The sequence below is a fragment of the Papio anubis genome, chromosome 16 (genome assembly GCF_008728515.1).
Source record: "Papio anubis isolate 15944 chromosome 16, Panubis1.0, whole genome shotgun sequence".
Lineage (NCBI taxonomy): Eukaryota > Metazoa > Chordata > Mammalia > Primates > Cercopithecidae > Papio > Papio anubis.
Window position 1 is genome coordinate 16,597,226 of NC_044991.1, and position 17,938 is coordinate 16,615,163.

Here is a 17,938-nt window from a genome sequence, read left to right on the forward strand (position 1 = left end):
GCAGAATGATAGGATGGGTATTTAAGACAGTAAAGAGTCTATCATTCTGAATGGGGCTGATTTGATTTCATATATAAAAGTTGAACTACTTAGAATACATGAACTAGATCATTCTCTTCCTATAAATACAACAGAGCAGCCTAACCTATTTTCAGATTATGTGACACCCTTTTTTTCCTCCTGAAGCTTGCATTGAGTCCGACTTTAAGAACAGGTGATCAACAGTGTGGCCTCATTTGCAATGATGAAAGGCATTTTTTTTTTTTTTTTTTTTTTTTTGCCTGTTTTCCTTACTCCCTTTCAATCAATTGCCTTGAAATTTTAGAGATAGTTTCATTGATTTCCCAGATCTCTCCATCCACCCTTCTATCAATACTGAGTTCAAAGTTACTGGAAGTACTATTTGTCTTATTGATGTAATTCCTCCTACTTTTACTGGAGTAGTTTCAATCAATTTTCTTAATAATACTACTGGAATATTTCCACACCCTTCCCCTCCCTCGATTCCCAACTACACTTCAACTTTAACTCCCCTTAAAATCATTCACTCTTTCTCAGAACATTCTGAAAACCTGCACTCTCAAGAATGAACTGTCTCTTGATTATCTCTGAGCTGAGAGTATTCAACGTTCAATGAGTATTTTTTTTTTTAACTGCATGGTGTATTTAAGAAGGTACGAGCTTAAGGAGTCTTTATTTCCAGTGTTTACACGTTCTTTTCATTGCATTGGTCCTAAAGTCCAATCTCACTTTATTTATCTTTCCAGTATGAGCAACTATTATTTTTATATATTTTAAATCCCTTTCTCTATTATAAGCTTTTTGACAGTGGATATTGTGTTTTAGCCACCTTTGAATCTCCCACAGCACTTATCAAAGAGCCTGGTACGTAGAAGGCACGTGATGATTGTTTGGAGAATGCATTAGTACGTGAATTAAGGCTTCCATGGAGGCACATGTGTTATTCTCCTACAGATTTTCTAGGATTATTCAAGTGAACTAACTCCACTGGACTAGGCTTCTAAAGAGACTGGGTTTTCTTCATCTCTGTATCCCCAGGGATGAACCAACATAGCTCATGACCAGAATACCAAGGCTTTGTTAAATGAGAGCACAATAACAATACTTGTTTCGGTGAACAATTTTTAACTTTTTTTAAAAAATTGAGATACAGTCTGGCTCTGTCGCCCAGGCTGGAGTGCAGTGGCACGATCTTGGCTCACTGCAAGCTCTGCCTCCCGGGTTCATGCCATTCTCCTGCCTCAGCCTCCCGAATTTTTAACTTTTATTTTTAGTTCAGGGGTACAAGTGCAGGTTCATTATGTAGGTAAACTTACATCATGGGGGTTTGTTGTACAGATTATTTCATCACCCAACTATTAAACCTAGTACCCATTAGTTATTTTTCCCAATCCTCTCCCTCTTCCCAGCCTTTGCCCCAGTGTGTGTTGTTCCTTTCTATGTGGGATGTTAGACTCTGCTGGGAAGGTAAGCTTGATGAAGAGCACTATAGCAGATTGCATGGCATCCCTCTTCCCAGCAAAATAAGTCCAAGTTCAAGTCCATAGAACCTTTCAATGTTACTTTATTTCAAAAAAAGGGTCTTTGCAGATGTAATTGCATTAAATATTTTGCAATGAAATCATCCTGGATTATCCAGCGGGTCCTAAAGCCAATGACAGTGTCCTTAAAAGAGATAGCAGAAAAGATGGAGAGAAGAGGAGAAGGTGCTCTGAAGATGGAGGCAGAGATTAGAGTGATGTGGCCGCTAGCAAAGGAATGCTGGAAGCCATGAGAAACAGAAGAGAGAAGGATGGGTTCCCTGCCTGGAAACTCCAAAAGAAGCCCAGCACTTCTAGCCTCTGGAACTGTAAGTGAACACATTTCTGTTGCTGTAAGTTTCCAGTACGTGGCAATTTGTTTCACCAGCCTCAGGAAACTGATACAGGCATGTATAATGAGTTTTTTCATTGCACTGAATGTTCTCACCTTTTAATAGTGTCATTTTTACAGATGAGGAAAGGGAACTGTATTAGTCCCATAGCTATTCAGCAACAGACCTAAGTTTCAAAACAAGTTCAGCAGGTCTTCCTTTGCTCCGACCCCAGCTGAGGCTCAGGGCTATGGACTCAAATTAAGAACAAACCTAGGTGCCCATCAACCAATGAGTGGATAAAGAAAATGTGGTATATATACACCATGGAATACTACTCAGCCATAAAAAGGAACAAAATAATGTCTTTTACAGCTACTTGGATGGAGTCAGAGGCCATTATTCTAAGTGAAGTAACTCAGGAATGGAAAACCAAATACTGTACGTTCTCATTTATAAGTGGGAGCTGAGCTACAAGGATGTAAAGGCATAAGAATGATATCGTGGATTTTGGGACTCAAGGGGGAAGAATGGGAGTGGGGTGAGGGATAAAAGACTACATGTTGGGTACAGTGTGCACTGCTCGGGTGATGGGTGCATGGAAATCTCAGAAACTAACACTAAATAATTTATCCATGTAACCAAAAAACACCTGCACCCCAAAAACTATTGAAACAAAAATAAAGCGTTTTTTTAAAGACACAAGATCTATCTTTGATGAGCTTTCAAAGAATGCACTGTCTTAGGCCAAAATGTCAATGATTTCATCCTCACCTCACTTTCCAACCTAGATATCCTGCATATTAGCAAACCATCTAGCTTGTCTGTTAAGGATCCTAGATTCACAGAAGGAAAGAAAGAAGGAGAAAGCCACACTGCAAGACAGGGGTAATAAGGAAGTGGTTCTGAGACCGTGGACACTGGCTTACCTGCTTTGCAGATGGATGAGGCATCAACACACACCATCTCCAACAACTGGTCAAAGTCCTCCACAAGAAGATAAGATAAAGACAAAGAGCCCAGTTATGTAGAAAGGAAACATTTTACTATTTATTTATTTATTTATTTATTTATTTATTTATTGAGACAGGGTCTCATTCTGTTGCCCAGACTGGAGTACAGTGGCATGATCTTGACTCACTGCAACCTCTACCTCCCAGCTTCAAGTTATTCTCCTGACTCAGCCTCCTGAGTAGCTGGGATGACAGGCATACACCACCATGCTCGGCTAATTTTTGTATTTTTAGCAGAGAAGGGGTTTCACCATGTTGGCCAGGCTGATCCTGAACTCCTGGCCTCAAGTGATCCACTTGTCTCAGCCTCCCAAAGTGCTGGGACTACAGGTGAGCCATCATGCCTGGCCAGAAAGGAGCCATCTTCTTGTTGAACAGCCCTGGATCGTAGAGAAGGCAGACTCCATTGAGATCTGCCTCCCTCTGACTTTCACCAGTGAACCCATTTTGCCCCCTGGAGTGATAGATAATTTTTTTTTAAGTTTCTAACTTCCCTAGGGAGTGCTTCAGACATTTTAAAACCACGATTATGTCCTACCTATGTATACTCTTTTTCAAGTTAAATCTATCATGTGTGCACTGCTTTATAGATTATAAAACACTTTCAACATATATTAATATGCTTAACCCTTCCCACAGTCAAATGAGATGAGAATATTTTCTCACTTTGTAGGAGAGGAAAGAGTTGCATGAAGGTTAGGTGGTTTTCTAGGACAGAGTTTAAATTCAAAGCCAAGAATTTGGAATGCATTTCTACCCCATCTGAAGGAAGCACGTGAAAAATTAGGAGCAGAGACACTTTGTATCAGGAACTGGTAGTTCCCAAGAATCCATTCTCCCCTTCTTCTACAACACTAAACCCTCCAAATTTTAGCTAGGCACATGGCCACCCAAAATAACAACATTTTCTGGCCTCCTTGGCAACCTAGTATAGCGTGTGACTAAGTTCTAGCAAAGAGGCATAAGACAGTAGCGTTTGATTTCTAGAATAAATCCATTCATTAAAAAAAACGTGCCCTCCTCTCTGTCCTTCCTTTCCCTGGTTGGAATGCTGACGGGTTGGCAGGACCTGAGCAGCCATCATGGAGGCCGTTATTCTAAGTGAAGTAACTCAGGAATGGAAAAACCAAATATTGTATGTTCTCACTTACAAGTGGGAGCTAAGCTATGAGGATGCAAAGGCATAAGAATGATATCACGGATTTGGGGGACTGGATGGGGAAGGATGGGAGTGGGATGAGCAATAAAAGACTACCTATTGGGTATATAGGGTACAGTGTACACTGCTTGGGTAATAGGTCAACACTGTTTTGAAATGGTGGATTAACTAGCTAGATAGGAACGGGTCCCCAGTGATCATACAACTGCCTTGTCCTCCTTGGATTAAATACGTTTACATGAGGAAGAAATAAACTTTTATCTATTATCTTTAATTTAATATTATGTCTCAAGGTATCTGTCATTTTCAGCCAAATTTGATTTTAACTGATATTGTTTCTAAACTTACAAGGAGACCAAACAGTTCAAAATCTTTAGTTTGAAAGGTGCAGGTGGGTTGCCAGAGTCTTGTAAATTGCCAGAAACTGCTTTCACTGCTTGAAAACTGTAAAAATGAGGGGATGTTAAAATCAGAGATCTACTATGCTACGGAATAGTTATGAAAAGTTGAGATTGTGTTATTACAGAATGTGCTTACATGAATGCTGCAACATTCTATTTAAGTTTTTCAAAGGTCGAATCATTGCTTATTATAGAGGTTGGTGAGATAATTGGGCTTTGTGCAGTCAGTTTATTTGGTAACACCTTTATTGAGATATAAATCATATACCATTCAATTCACCCATTTAAAGTGCACAATTCAATGGTTTTCAGTATTGCCACTGAGTTGTGCAACTATCACCATAATCAATTTTATAACATTGTTTTAACCCCAAAAAGAAACCCCACGTCACTCCCCACTTTTTCCATCCCCCTCAGCCCGAAGCAATCACTAATTTACTTTCTATCTCCATGGATTTACATATTCTGGACATTTAATATAAATGGAGTCATGCCACGTGAACTTTTGTGGCTGACTTCTTTCACTAAACATAATAATTTCAAGGTTTATGTATGCTATAGCTTGTATCGCTCCTTCTTTTTATGACCTAATAATATTTCATTGTATGAAGACACCACATTTTATTTATACAACCATCAGTTGATGGACATGTGAGTTGGTTCCAATTTAAGGGCATAATAAGTAACCTTCTCTTATGAAGATTCATATATTATTTCATCTTTGAAGATGTGTATTAATATTACAAAGTTCTTATTTATAGTAAACCACAGTTTAGCACTAAGTTACAACTATTGGTTTAATGTCATTTCTTGATAATTATTTTAGGGGGCAAAATATGTTCTTCTTAGTAAACTGGAGTTGCAGTCAGAGTGCCCTGGGAAAAAAAAGCAACATGTATGTAGGGTCAAAGAATAAAAACAGCAACGAAGATACTAATAACAATAATAATAGTAGCAACCCATTACTGAGATTCTTCTATGTGTTTATCACTTTCTATTCATTCAGTTGATGGAACTTAATTTATTTAACGATTCTCCCATTGCCAGTAGATTTTGTTTGTTTCCATTTTTATTATGTGAAGATAAATATTTCAACAATCATATTCATACAAGGTTTTTCTTTCTTTCTTCCAGAAATACTGTCTCAGGATAAATTCCCTTTTTTTAAAAAAAAAAAAAAAAAAAAAAAAAAGGTGGGGGGGGGGGACGAAGAAAAGGGTAAACGCTTTTACGAGCCTTGATGTAAACTGCCATATCGATTTCTTTTTTTTGAGACAGAGTCTCACTCTGTTGCCCAGGCTGGAGTGCAGTGGTGCAATCTCGGCTCACTGCAACCTCCACCTCCTGGGTTCAAGCAATTCTCCTGACTCAGCCTCCAGAGTAGCTGGGACTACAGGTGAGCACCACCATGCCCAGTTAATTTTTGTATTTTTAATAGAGACAGGGTTTCACCATATTGGTCAGGCTGGTTTTGAACTCCTGATCTCAGGCGATCTGCCTGCCTCAGCCTCCCAAAGTGCTGGGATTACAGGCGTAAGACACCAAGCCAGGCCATATTGATTTCTAAAAGCATTTAGAAATGTTAATTTCAACACATTTCACCAGCAGTGGGTGCTAATTTTTAAAATGTTTACAAATACTGTTAGTGAAAAACACAAACCCTTCAATAATGTCCTAATTTGCATATCTTTGTTTACTAGTGAGATTAAACCTTTTTTATTGTTTTGTTGAAAACTAAAGCTGGATTACCTAATAGAGTCTCTTTAAAAAAGTGAATTTAATTGAATACAAACTTAAACTCAATAGCCTCATGAACAACTGACCAAAGGGTGATAACATGTTTGATTTCAAGATGATTACCTGGAACAAGAGCAAGCCTCAGTGGAATTTCCCAGAAATGGTTGCAAAGCTCAATTCCATTGAACGTTTCATTTTCATTAATGATTTGGGAGGAAAGAGTAAACAGTGCTGAAATTAACTTCACAGATGGCTCTCAACTGAGAGGATTGTAAAAAGCAATGAATAATGAGAATTACACAGGGACCAGAAAGGTGAGAACCAGCAATATATAAAAACCAATCTAACCTGGAAAACAAGGTTGCTGGGGCAGGGAAACAGAGGCTTACATTCAGAAAGGTACCACACTTCCACGCCCAACAGACACTCATTTAGCATCTGCTAGGACCTTTCATTCCCCACTCACAACATACCATCTCATGGACCTGACCACTCACAAATGCTGTTACCTTTGCCTTCATAGCTTGCTGCCTTTTTCGTATTCAAATGACTCCTTCTGAAGCCCAGTTCAGACGTAATTTACCTTCTGTAGGTACCTTCCTCTATCTCCAAGTCAAACCCTCCCTGCACCCCCTTCTCCACTGACTTTCTCTGCACTTCAGCAGCAGCCTGTGCCTAAGCCATTTTAGCACTTCTAAAACCACATTTTGCAGTCCTGGAAAGACAGCTACTGACATATGGTAGTTTTTGAATCCCTTCCCATAAAAAAAAACAAACAAAAAATGGAGCAACTAAGATAGCAAAGCCAAAATTCCACAGACAATATCTACAGCAAAACCAGGTGACAAGATGTCCACACAAACACCAAAATAAGACCCAGAGATGACAAACCACTGCTATTCCTGCTGCATGGCATCGGCACCTGTGTGTAAGGTAGAAGGAAGCAACAGAGTCGCTGACAGACTGAGACCAGAACTACTCCCAATTCATTACATATTCATTAATTAATGCAGTATATCAACTTGACAATAGCAATTGCTATGTGTTTCAGTCCGTTTTTATGCTGCTGATAAAGACATACTTGAGACTGGGAAGAAAAGGAGGTTTAATTTGACTTACAGTTCCATGTGGCTGGGGAGGTCTCATAATCATGGCAGAGGACGAAAGGCACATCTTACATTGTGGCAGCAAGAGAGAATGAAGAAGGAGCAAAAGCAGAAATCCCTGATAAACTCATCAGATCTCATGAGACTTATCCACTATCACGGGAATATCATGAGAAAGACTGGACCCCATCATTCAATTACCTCCCCTTGGGTCCCTCCCACAACATGTGGGAATTCTGGGAGATACAATTCAAGTTGAGATTTGGTGGGGACACAGCCAAACCATATCACTATAGAAGAGTTGTTCCTCTATAATATGCAAGTGAATACAAGAGGGCTCACACAAGATCCAAAGGGGATGAAGTAGTGTGCTTTATGAATGCCCAAAACTAACTGGTCAACATGTGATAAATACCCTTTCAACATCAAGTCTCACATTGAGGAGACATACTAGGAATAGAGTTGAAGCTGAGCAGGACAGAAACAACAGAGGCAAAAGGCAATGAAGTGCAGACTAAAGTAGAAGGAAAAGGAGCCAGGAGATCTGAGAATTAGTTAAGTCCTTGACCTTCTAACATTTTACAAAAACAGCATAAAAGAGAACTCTAAAGCTCTAATGCTATAAAATCTATCCTGACCTACCTCTTCCTCCAAAAATTGCAGAAAAATAACTTTCATATACAAATGAGCATCAGAAAATGTTATGCTTAATTCTCATGCATAATTATAAAAACAGTGAACTAAGAGCAAAATAATGTCCTTACATATCATGAAAGCAAGACAAAAATTTTTGGAAGGAACAGATGAAATTGTTTATAACCTAATATTTCAAAAGAAATGAAAATTAATTAGAAGCAATAATGGAAGATATTTAAAAAATAACATCACATATCAGAATAAAACACACTAAAATGTAGAATGATAAAACTCAGGAAAAAATTAGAAACAACAAAAAAAGCTCAGAAATTGCTGGGCACGGTGGCTCATGCCTGTAATCCCAGCACTTTGTGAGGCCGAGGCAGGCGGATCACAAGGTCAGGAGTTCAAGACCAGCCTGGCCAACATGGTGAAACCCCATCTCTACTAAAAATACAAAAATTAGCTGGGCATGGTGGCGGGCCCCTGTAATCCCATCTACTCGGGAGGTTGAGGCAGGAGAGTCATTTAAACCTGGGAGGCAGATGTTGCGGTGAGTCAAGAGTGCACCACTGTACTCCAGCCTGGGCAACAGGGTGAGACTACATCTCAGAAAAAAAAAAAAAAAAGCTCAGAAATGAAGACTAAAATAGAAGAAACTGAACAGAACAGTAAACAATAGGTAGTACTTTTTTTTTTTTTTTTGAGACAGAGTCTTGCTTTGTCACCCAGGCTGCAGTGCAGTGGCATGATCCCAGCTCACTACAACCTTCACCTCCTGGATTCAAGCAATTCTCATGCCTCAGCTTCCTGAAAAGCTGGGACTACAGGTGAGCACCACCATGCCCAAATAGCCTAACTTCTGTATTTTGGATAGAAACAGGGTTACCATGTTGGCCAGGCTGGTCTCCAACTCCTGGCCTCAAGTGAGCTGCCCAACTCAGCCTCCCAAAGTGCTGAGATTACAGGCATGAGTCACTGCACCTGACCCAGATAGTACCATAAAAGAGACAGAAGATGAACAGAAGAAATTTTTTATTAAAAGAAATAAATAAGAATTCACAAGAGAAAGTGACAAATACAGAAGATAATCAAAGATAACCCAACATATGCATAGAGTGCTAGAAGAAAAACGCCAATGAAAATAAACAAAATAAATCCTAAAACTATAACTCAAAAAAATTACTTTAAAATGCTGTTTTAAGCTGATTCTAGCAGCACATCAAAAACTTTTCCACTGTGATCAAATAGGCTTTATCTCTGAAATGCAAGGTTGGTTCAACATATACAAATCAATTAATGTGATGCATCAAACCAACAGAACTAAAGACAAAAACCACATGATTATCTCAATAGATGTAGAAAAGGCTTTCAATAAAATTCAGCACCTCTTCATGTTAAAAACTCTCAATGAACTATACCGGTTTATTGAGATATATTGAAGGAATATACCTCAAAATAATAAGAACTATCTATGACAAAGCCACAGTCAACATTATATTGAATGGGTGAAAGCTGGACACATTCCCCTTGAAAGCCAGCACAAGGCAAGAATGCCTTCTGTCAACAATCCACATAGTATTAGATGTCCTGGCCTGGGCAATCAGGCAAGAGAAAAAAAAATAAAGGGCATCCAAACAGGATGAAAGGAAGTCAAACTATCACTGTTTGCAGACAACATGATCTTGTACATAGAAAACCCCATAGTCTCAGCCCAAAAGCTGCTTAAGCTGATAAACAACTTCAATAAAATCTCAGGATACAAAATCAATGCGCAAAAATCACTAGCATTCCATTCCAACAACAGTCAAGCTGAGAGCCAAATCAGGAAAGCAATTCACAACTGCCCATTCACAACTTCCACCAAAAGAATAAAACACCTAGAAATACAACTAACCATGGAGGTGAAATATCTCTACAAGGAGAAGTACAAAACACTGCTCAAACAAATCAGAGATGACACAAACAAATGGAAAAACATTCCATGCTCATAGATAAGAAGAATCAATATCAAAAAAAAAAAAAAAAATAGCCATACTGCCCAAAGCAATTTACAGATTCAGTGCTAATTAAACTATCACTGAAATTATTCACAGAACTAGAGAAAATTATTTTAAAATTCAAATGGAAACAAAAAAGAGCCCAAATAGCCAAGGTAATCCTAAGCAAAAAGAACAAAGTTGGAGGCATCACGCTACCCAACTTTAAACCATTCTGCAGGGCCACAGTAACCAAAACAGCATGGTAGTGGTACAAAAACAGACCCATAGACCAATGGAACAGAATAGAAAACCGAGAAATAAGGCCACACACCAACAACTATCTGATCTTCAACAAACCTGACAAAAACAAGCAATAGGGAAAGGATTCCCTATTCAATAAATGGTACTGGAATAACTGGCTAGCCATACGCAGAAGATTGAAACTGGACCCCTTCCTTATATCACATACAAAAGTCAACTCAAGATGGATTAAAGACTTAAATGTAAAACCCCAAACTACAAAAACCCTGGAAGACAACCTAGGCAATACCATTCAGGACACAGGAATGGGCAAAGATTTTATGATGAAGACAGCGACACAATTGCAACAAAAACAAAAATTGACAAATGGGATCTAATTAAACTAAAGAGCTACACAGCAAAGGAAGCTATCAATAGAGTGAACAGACAACCTACAGAATGGGAGAAAATATTTGTAAACTATGCATCCAACAAAGATCTAATATCCAGCATCTATAAGAAACTTTAATTTACAAAGAAAAAGCAAATGACCCCATTAAAAGATGGGCAAAGGACATGAACAGACACTTTTCAAAAGAGGACATGCATGCAGCCAACAATCGTATAAAGAAAAGCTCAGCATGACTGATTAGAGAAATGCAAATCAAAACCACAATGAGATATTACCTCACACCAATCAGAATGGCTATTATTAAAAAGTCAAAAAATAACAGAAAAAGTATTAGAGTATCCAAGTGCAAAGAGTAAGTCTCATATAAGAGAAAGAATATCAGATGACCATCAAATTTTTTGATAGCAGTACATTATGTCAGAAGACCATAGATAACATATTTAATGTACCAAAAGAAAGAAAATGTGAGCCAAGAATTTTACATACAACCAAAGGTATAAAATCTGACAAATGGGCCAGGCACAGGGGCTCACATTAGGAATCTCAGCACTTTGGGACACCAAGACGAGAGGACTGCTTGAGGCCAGGAGTTTGAAACCAGCCTGAGCAACAACATGAGACTCCGTCTTTACAAAATACAATTTAAAAATATTAACTGGGCACAGTGGCATATTTCTATAGCTCTAGCTACTCAGGAGGCTGAGGTAGGAGGGTCACTTAAGCCTACGAGTTTAAGGGCAGTGAACTTTGATCTTGCCACTGCACTCCAGTCTAGGTGACAGAGCTGACCCTGCCAAAAACAAAAAGGCAGCTAAACGAATGGGTTGCTATCAAAAAAGGACTAACAGAATATTGTTCTCATGAGCCCTTCTTGGGTATCCGCCATGTGAGTGTGAGCTTTAGTTAGCCAAAATCACTGTAGCTAAAGCAACACAAGGACTACATGTGAACATTAAACACACATACACATAGAGTAGAACATATCAGGACTCCATGGAGGAATAACTGACTCTATGTCTAGAGCAGGAAATGGACAGAGAGTCTAACATTTTGCCATACCAGATTCCTAGGAAACTATCAAAGACTACCAAGATTAATGCTGAAAAAAATCAGAAGCCAATTTGAAGAGATTCCCACAGGCCAAAAATGGAACATATTGAACAGGAACGAAAAATAATTTCAATTGATTAAAATACATCAAATGTATTTTCTGTTCTTGCGATAGTTTGCTGAGAACATGGCACATGTATACGTATGTAACAAACCTGCACGTTGTGCACATGTACCCTAGAACTTAAAATATAACAATAAAAATAAAAAAATGTATTTTCACTCATGAATACATAATGATGCTTAAAATTTTTAAATTAATTGGTCATTTTTGGAAGATATTAGATAATTCAATTTACTATTTAAATACCTGCCTTCTTGGTAACCAAATGGTAGAGGCCATAGGTTGATTTTTCTGGAATCAGTAATTTTATATTGAATCAGAAAGAAGCAATAGAATCAGAATGTTGCAATTTCGTAACCCCTGATTAATCAACATTAACAAGGAACACCAATGTCACCAGAAAGAGAGACAGCCAGACTTTACGTGCCTCCTTTGGAAGAGTCTTGCCAAAAAATATTGAAGCTGAATTTGACCACACCTTGAGATCCAACTGCCAATGTCCAGGAAATAAAGAGGACAGGGAAACATTTTTAAATATAACATGTAGATATAATCACTCATGGAAAACTATAAAGGACAAAAGAGATAGTTGCAAGGGGAAAAGAGAGAGGGAGAGGAAGGAGAAAAGTATACATTAGATTTTAAGAGCCTTAAAATACATGTCAACCAATCACAAGGTGTGCGCCTTATTCAAACTGTTAAAAAGTGACATTTATGGAAAACGGAAATTTGAATACTACCTTAATATTTGATGACATTGAAGAATTAGGGTTAACTTTTTAAGGTAGGGTAATGATAATATTTTTTAAGGAGTCCTTATTTTGTAAACATATATACTATACTAATGCAGGGGGCAATTATATAATGTCTCAGATTTGCTTCAAAATAACATGGACAAAATACATCCACACACAAATAAATATAAGTAAAACTGAGAATATATGAATAAAATTGATAGATTGTATCAATGTCAATATTCTAGTTGTTACATTGTACTGTATATAGTTTTGCCAGAAGCTAGTCTTGGGGAAAACTGCATGAAGGATACACAGATCTCTGTGTTATTTCCTACAACTTCATGTGAATTTACAATGATCTCAATAAAAAAATTCCAATTAGAAAACAATAATATGGGGGATACTGGTGGGGATAGAGACAAAGATGATGGCAATGAATCGATAATTGCTGAAGTTGGATGTCGGTCCAAGGGAGGTCATGATACTAGGTTATTCATACTTGAATATGTTCATAATTTTCTATAATCAAGCTTTTAGTGCACTTATTTATATATCTCTCCATCTGTGAACTTTTTGGGGACAAGTTTTGTGTCTTATGTATCCCTGTAGCCCCAATTACTTACACAAGAATTGGTTGAAAATATGTCGGTTAGATAAACTCATGGATAGATGGTTAGAAGAATGGCGCTGTGAATGAGTGCCTAGATCCTAATGGAAAAGTACATACAAATGCCGAAGGATTTCATCCCAGATGTGATGCAAAACCCCAATGGATATCAATTGTTGCCAAGCTAAGGACTTTATATAACAGGAGTATGGCAGACTATCCAACTGCTTACCGACATCTGATTAAGATTATAATTCCAGGCCGGGCGCTGTGGCTCACACCTGTAATCCCAGCACTTTGGGAGGCCAAGGTGGGCGGATCACGAGGTCAGGAGATCGAGACCATCCTGGCTAACATGGGGAAACCCCATCTCTACCAAAAATACAAACAAAATTAGCCGGGCGTGGTGGCGGGCGCCTGTAGTCCCAGCTACTCGGGAGGCTGAGACAGGAGAATGGCGTGACCCCGGGAGGCGGAGCTTGCAGTGAGCTGAGATGGCGCCACTGCACTCCAGCCTGGGCCACAGAGCAAGACTCCGCAAAAAAAAAAAAAAAAAAAAAAAATTATAATTCCAAATTCCATTGAAATCAGGTTTGTCGTAAGACTTGTTTTGGTCAACTAAATATGACAAAAAGTCATTTGTGTTACTTCCAGGAAAATGTTTTAGAAACAATTCACCATGTTCTTTTTTTTTTTTTCATAGCCTGTGACATAGAAGGAATGTTCCCTCTCTTTCTTTTTTGTTTTGTTTTGTTTGTTTGTTTTTGAGACAGAATCTTGCTTTGTTGCTCAAGCTGGAGTGTAGTAGCTTAATCATGGCTCACTGCAGCCTTCATCTCCCAGGTTCAAGCGATCCTCTTGCCTCAGCACCCCTGACCCCCACCCCCTGAGTAGATGGAACCACAGGCATGCGCCACCACATTCAGCTATTTTTTTTTTTTTCATATTTAGTAGATATGAGGTCTCACTATATGTCCAGGCTGGTCTCAGACTCCTGAGCTCAAGCGATCCTCCCTCTCAGCCTCCCAAAGTGCTAGGATTACAGGTGTGAGTCACTATGCCCAGCCCCTTCTCTTTGTCTCAGACAGGAGGGCCATGTTATTCCATAAGGTAGCTGCTCCATTCCAGAGTATGGCCTGGAGTAATGTGGAACAGAGAAATACGGCCAATTAGTGAGAAGTGTGCAGTGTGTGCGTGAGAAATAAGCCTTTGTTGCTGAAGGCCCTGGGGATTTTGGAGTTCATTGTTTCGTTACATTTATAAGATAGCATAACCTGGCTGATGAGGGAGTCACTTAGGTTTTGCTTTGTTTTATTATAGCAGGAGTGAGACCAGCAAAAGCTGGGCCAGAAAAGAGCTGATGGGAGCATAAAGGAAGCCAGAGGCAGTGGAGTGGGATGGAGCCGAGAGATGCTGTAGAGGTAGAATCTACGGGACGGAAAAAGTGACTAGATCAGGGAGAAAACTGTTCAGGGAGGCTGAAGGGGATGCCTGCGTAAATGGTGCTGGTCTTCCTGAGAAAGGGAACCCTAGAAGAGGAGAGGCCTGTGTTAAGAGGAAGATGACAACTTTGGTTCTAACTTAAAAGGGATCATGTAAGACTAAAAATACACCTTGTTGATACCATCCAGCTGCACAGTAAGCAAGCCAGAATCTCAAAACAGACTGTGAGGATCAGAATAGTGAAGATGTGAGCAAAGGCCCAAGGTTATGTACATGGCCCTGCTTTTCAAGCTGGGCTGGGCCTCCAACATTTCTAACAGATGGGCAAATTTCTGTCTCTCACCCTCGGCCAGGAAACCTCTCCAGGAACCTAACAGTGTCTAGCAAGGCCAGTGGTCAGCAGGTTTTCTTCTTAGTAAGCAGGCAACCTTCACCCCTGGGGTCGATCAACTGTAGAGGCTTAATCAATAATCACTCCTACCAAGGCTTTCAAGAATTGCTTCAGAGGTAGGGGTTCCTGGTTTCCTGAAGTCTTTCTGAGGCCTTGAACAGGCCTCTTTCTAGAAGTCTCTTTTCTTGTCAAAAGTAAAACAAGCCATGAAAGATCTAAGGAATACATCTTTATTTCGTAACTTCCTACATTAGCCATCTCTTACCAGGAGTAGTGATAATAAAATGACAATAATAAAAATTATAATTTATTTAATGCTTTGTTATATGCCAGCTATTGTGTAAAAGGCTTCATAGACATTGCCTTATTCATTCAGGTAGCCTTCACATCAACAGTAGGAAGTTGTAAAAAATAATATGATAGAAAACATGGGCATTACTTACTGAGAAAGACAAAATCTGGTGAATACAGGGTTTTGTGTTTGCTGAGCAGGGTGATGGTTGTGGAAGGTAAGCTTGGAGGAATCAGAGCTAAATTATTCTAGATTATCAGGAGACAGGGAATGAGAGAGAGTAATGGAAAGGGGAGAGGAAGAAAGTCTGGGAGTTGGAAGGCACCACCTAGATGTTGGAGCCCTGAGTAGGGTAAAAGAGAAAGTAAGAGGCCGGGCACGATGGCTCATGCTTGTAATCCCAGCACTTTGGGAAGTCGAGGCAGTTGGATCAGGAGGTCAGGAGATCGAGACCATCCTGGCCGACATGGTGAAACCCTGTCTCTACTAAAATACAAAAAATTAGCTGGGCGTGGTGGCGGGTGCCTGTAGACCCAGCTACTCGGGAGGCTGAGGCAGGGATATTGCTTGAACCTGGGAGGCAGGGGTTGCAGTGAGCCGAGACGGTGCCACTGCACTCCAGTCTGGGCAACAGAGTGAGACTCCATCTCAAAAAAAAAAAGAGAAAGAAGACACACACACACACACACACACACACACACACAGTTGATGGGGTATCTGGAAATACCAAACAATTTGGTGTTTGCTGTAGAGTGTACCATGTGAAGCCCTTCTGAATTCCCTCTACAAAATCTTGAGCAAAATTTTTCATTGCTCACTAATGCTTTGAAAAGAGGATTCTTTTCAGGGGCGGATTATAAAGAGGTACTGAGTCCCACTTCAAGATTAGGGCAAGACAAAAACAGGACGTTCATGAGGTCTTTACAATAATAATGACAGCAATGTTTTTATTGGACAGGAAAAAATATGCAAAGTTTTAAATGGATCAACAAATTGTGGCACATCCATACAATAGAATACTACTCAGCTCTAAAAAAAAGTTAACAAGCTGTTGATTCAACAGCAACATAGATACATCTTAAATGTATTTTGTCAATTGAAAGAAGTCCAGAACCAAAATACTTCATAGCATTCATATCATATGATTCTATTTATATGATAGGAAAGGCGAAGCTTTAGGAACAGAAAACAGATCAATGGTTGCCAAGGGTTAGGAGAAGGGGAAGGGATGACAACATGGAGTCCACAGAAGGGATTTTTCAGGGTTGTGGAATGATTCTCTGTGGCCCTGAAGTGGTGGTTACATGACTGTATGTATTAGTCAAAATTCTTACGGAGTCAATCGTACTGTACACAGTATTTTTTTAAAGCAACTAGGATGTCCAGGGAAACCAGGATGGAATCCAGGCTATGAAAAATAAATCTAGGCCAGGCGCAGTGACTCACGCCTGTAATCTCAGTACTTTGGGAGGCTGAGGCGGGCAAATCACCTGAGGTCCAGAGTTCAAGACCAGCCAGGCCAACATGGCAAGGGCAAGACCTCGTCTCTACTAAAAATACAAAAATTAGCCAGGCATGATGGCAGGGGCCTGTAATTCCAGCTACTACTAGGGAGGCTGAGGCATGAGAATCACTTGAACCCAGGAGGCAGAGGTTGCAGTGTACTGAGAGCGGGGGAAAAGAAAAAAACCTGGGGGAAAAAAAAAAAAAAAAAAAAAAAAGGAAAGAAAGAAGAATAAATCTAACTGTATTACAAATATACAAATGTATCATATAACCTCACTGATGGGAGTAGGAAAAAAAGGGAGTTGACCTAATTAACCTTGAAAAATGGTGTGTTGATTGCATACTGGGATTAACAAATAAGTAAATAAATTGTAAATAATGGAAACTACATTTTTTACTGTCAGAGAAAAGAAGTTAAAAATAAGCAAAGAGGGGAGGCTAGAATAAACCCTTGAGAGTAGGCTGGACGTACTGACTCATCTCCTAGGATTAAATTATGGAGATGGGAAACAACTTATGATGGTTTGACTTAAGATATTGCAAAAGCAATATGAATTCAGTAGAAACTGTACTTCAAGTACCCATACAGTTTTTCTGTTTTTCACTTTCACTATTCAATAAATTACATGATTTCATGAGATATTTAATTCTTTGTTACAAAGCTGGCTTTGTGTTAGATGCTTTTGTCCAACTGTGGGCTAACATAAGTGTTTTGTGCATGTTTGAAGCAGGTTAGGCTAAGCTATGATCTTTGGTAGGTTTGGTGTATTAAACACATTTTCAATTTATAGTATTTTTAATTTACAATGGGTTTATTAGGACATAACCCCTCGCAAGTCAAGGAGTATCTGTACTACCCTTAAACTAGATAAAACTGGCAGATACCACCTTAACCAAGGGGTTAAGGTTAACACCAGCAGTGCTAAGTCACGTGGAGTTCATGTACCCCTACACGAAGCAATAAGAAACACACTTTACATCAGTAGTTTTCTTCCTTATAAGATTGTATCCTATAATCCCAATTTAACAATGAGCAAAACATCAGAAAAACTAAAACTGAGGAACATTTTATAAAATATCTGATCAGTTCTCCTTAAAACTGTCAAAGTCATGAAAGAAGAAAAGAATGAGAAGCTGTTACAGATTGGAGAAGATTAAGGAAACATGATAACTGAATGCAATATGTTATCCCGGATTGGATTCTGGAATATACAAAAAGTATATCACTG

General features: G+C 39.1%; 1 long non-coding RNA gene across 1 annotated transcript in view; it reads right to left on the reverse strand.

Annotated features, from left to right (window-relative positions):
- Window positions 1–3,154: 3,154 nt before the first annotated feature.
- LOC110740448 overlaps window positions 3,155–17,938 on the reverse strand; it is a 31,334-nt gene continuing 16,550 nt past the window's right edge. The window contains exons 2-3 of the long non-coding RNA XR_002515372.2: window positions 6,307–6,443; window positions 3,155–5,321 (exon numbers count right to left, since the gene is read on the reverse strand). This is a non-coding gene — a long non-coding RNA (uncharacterized LOC110740448). The remainder of the gene's footprint in view (window positions 5,322–6,306; window positions 6,444–17,938) is intronic.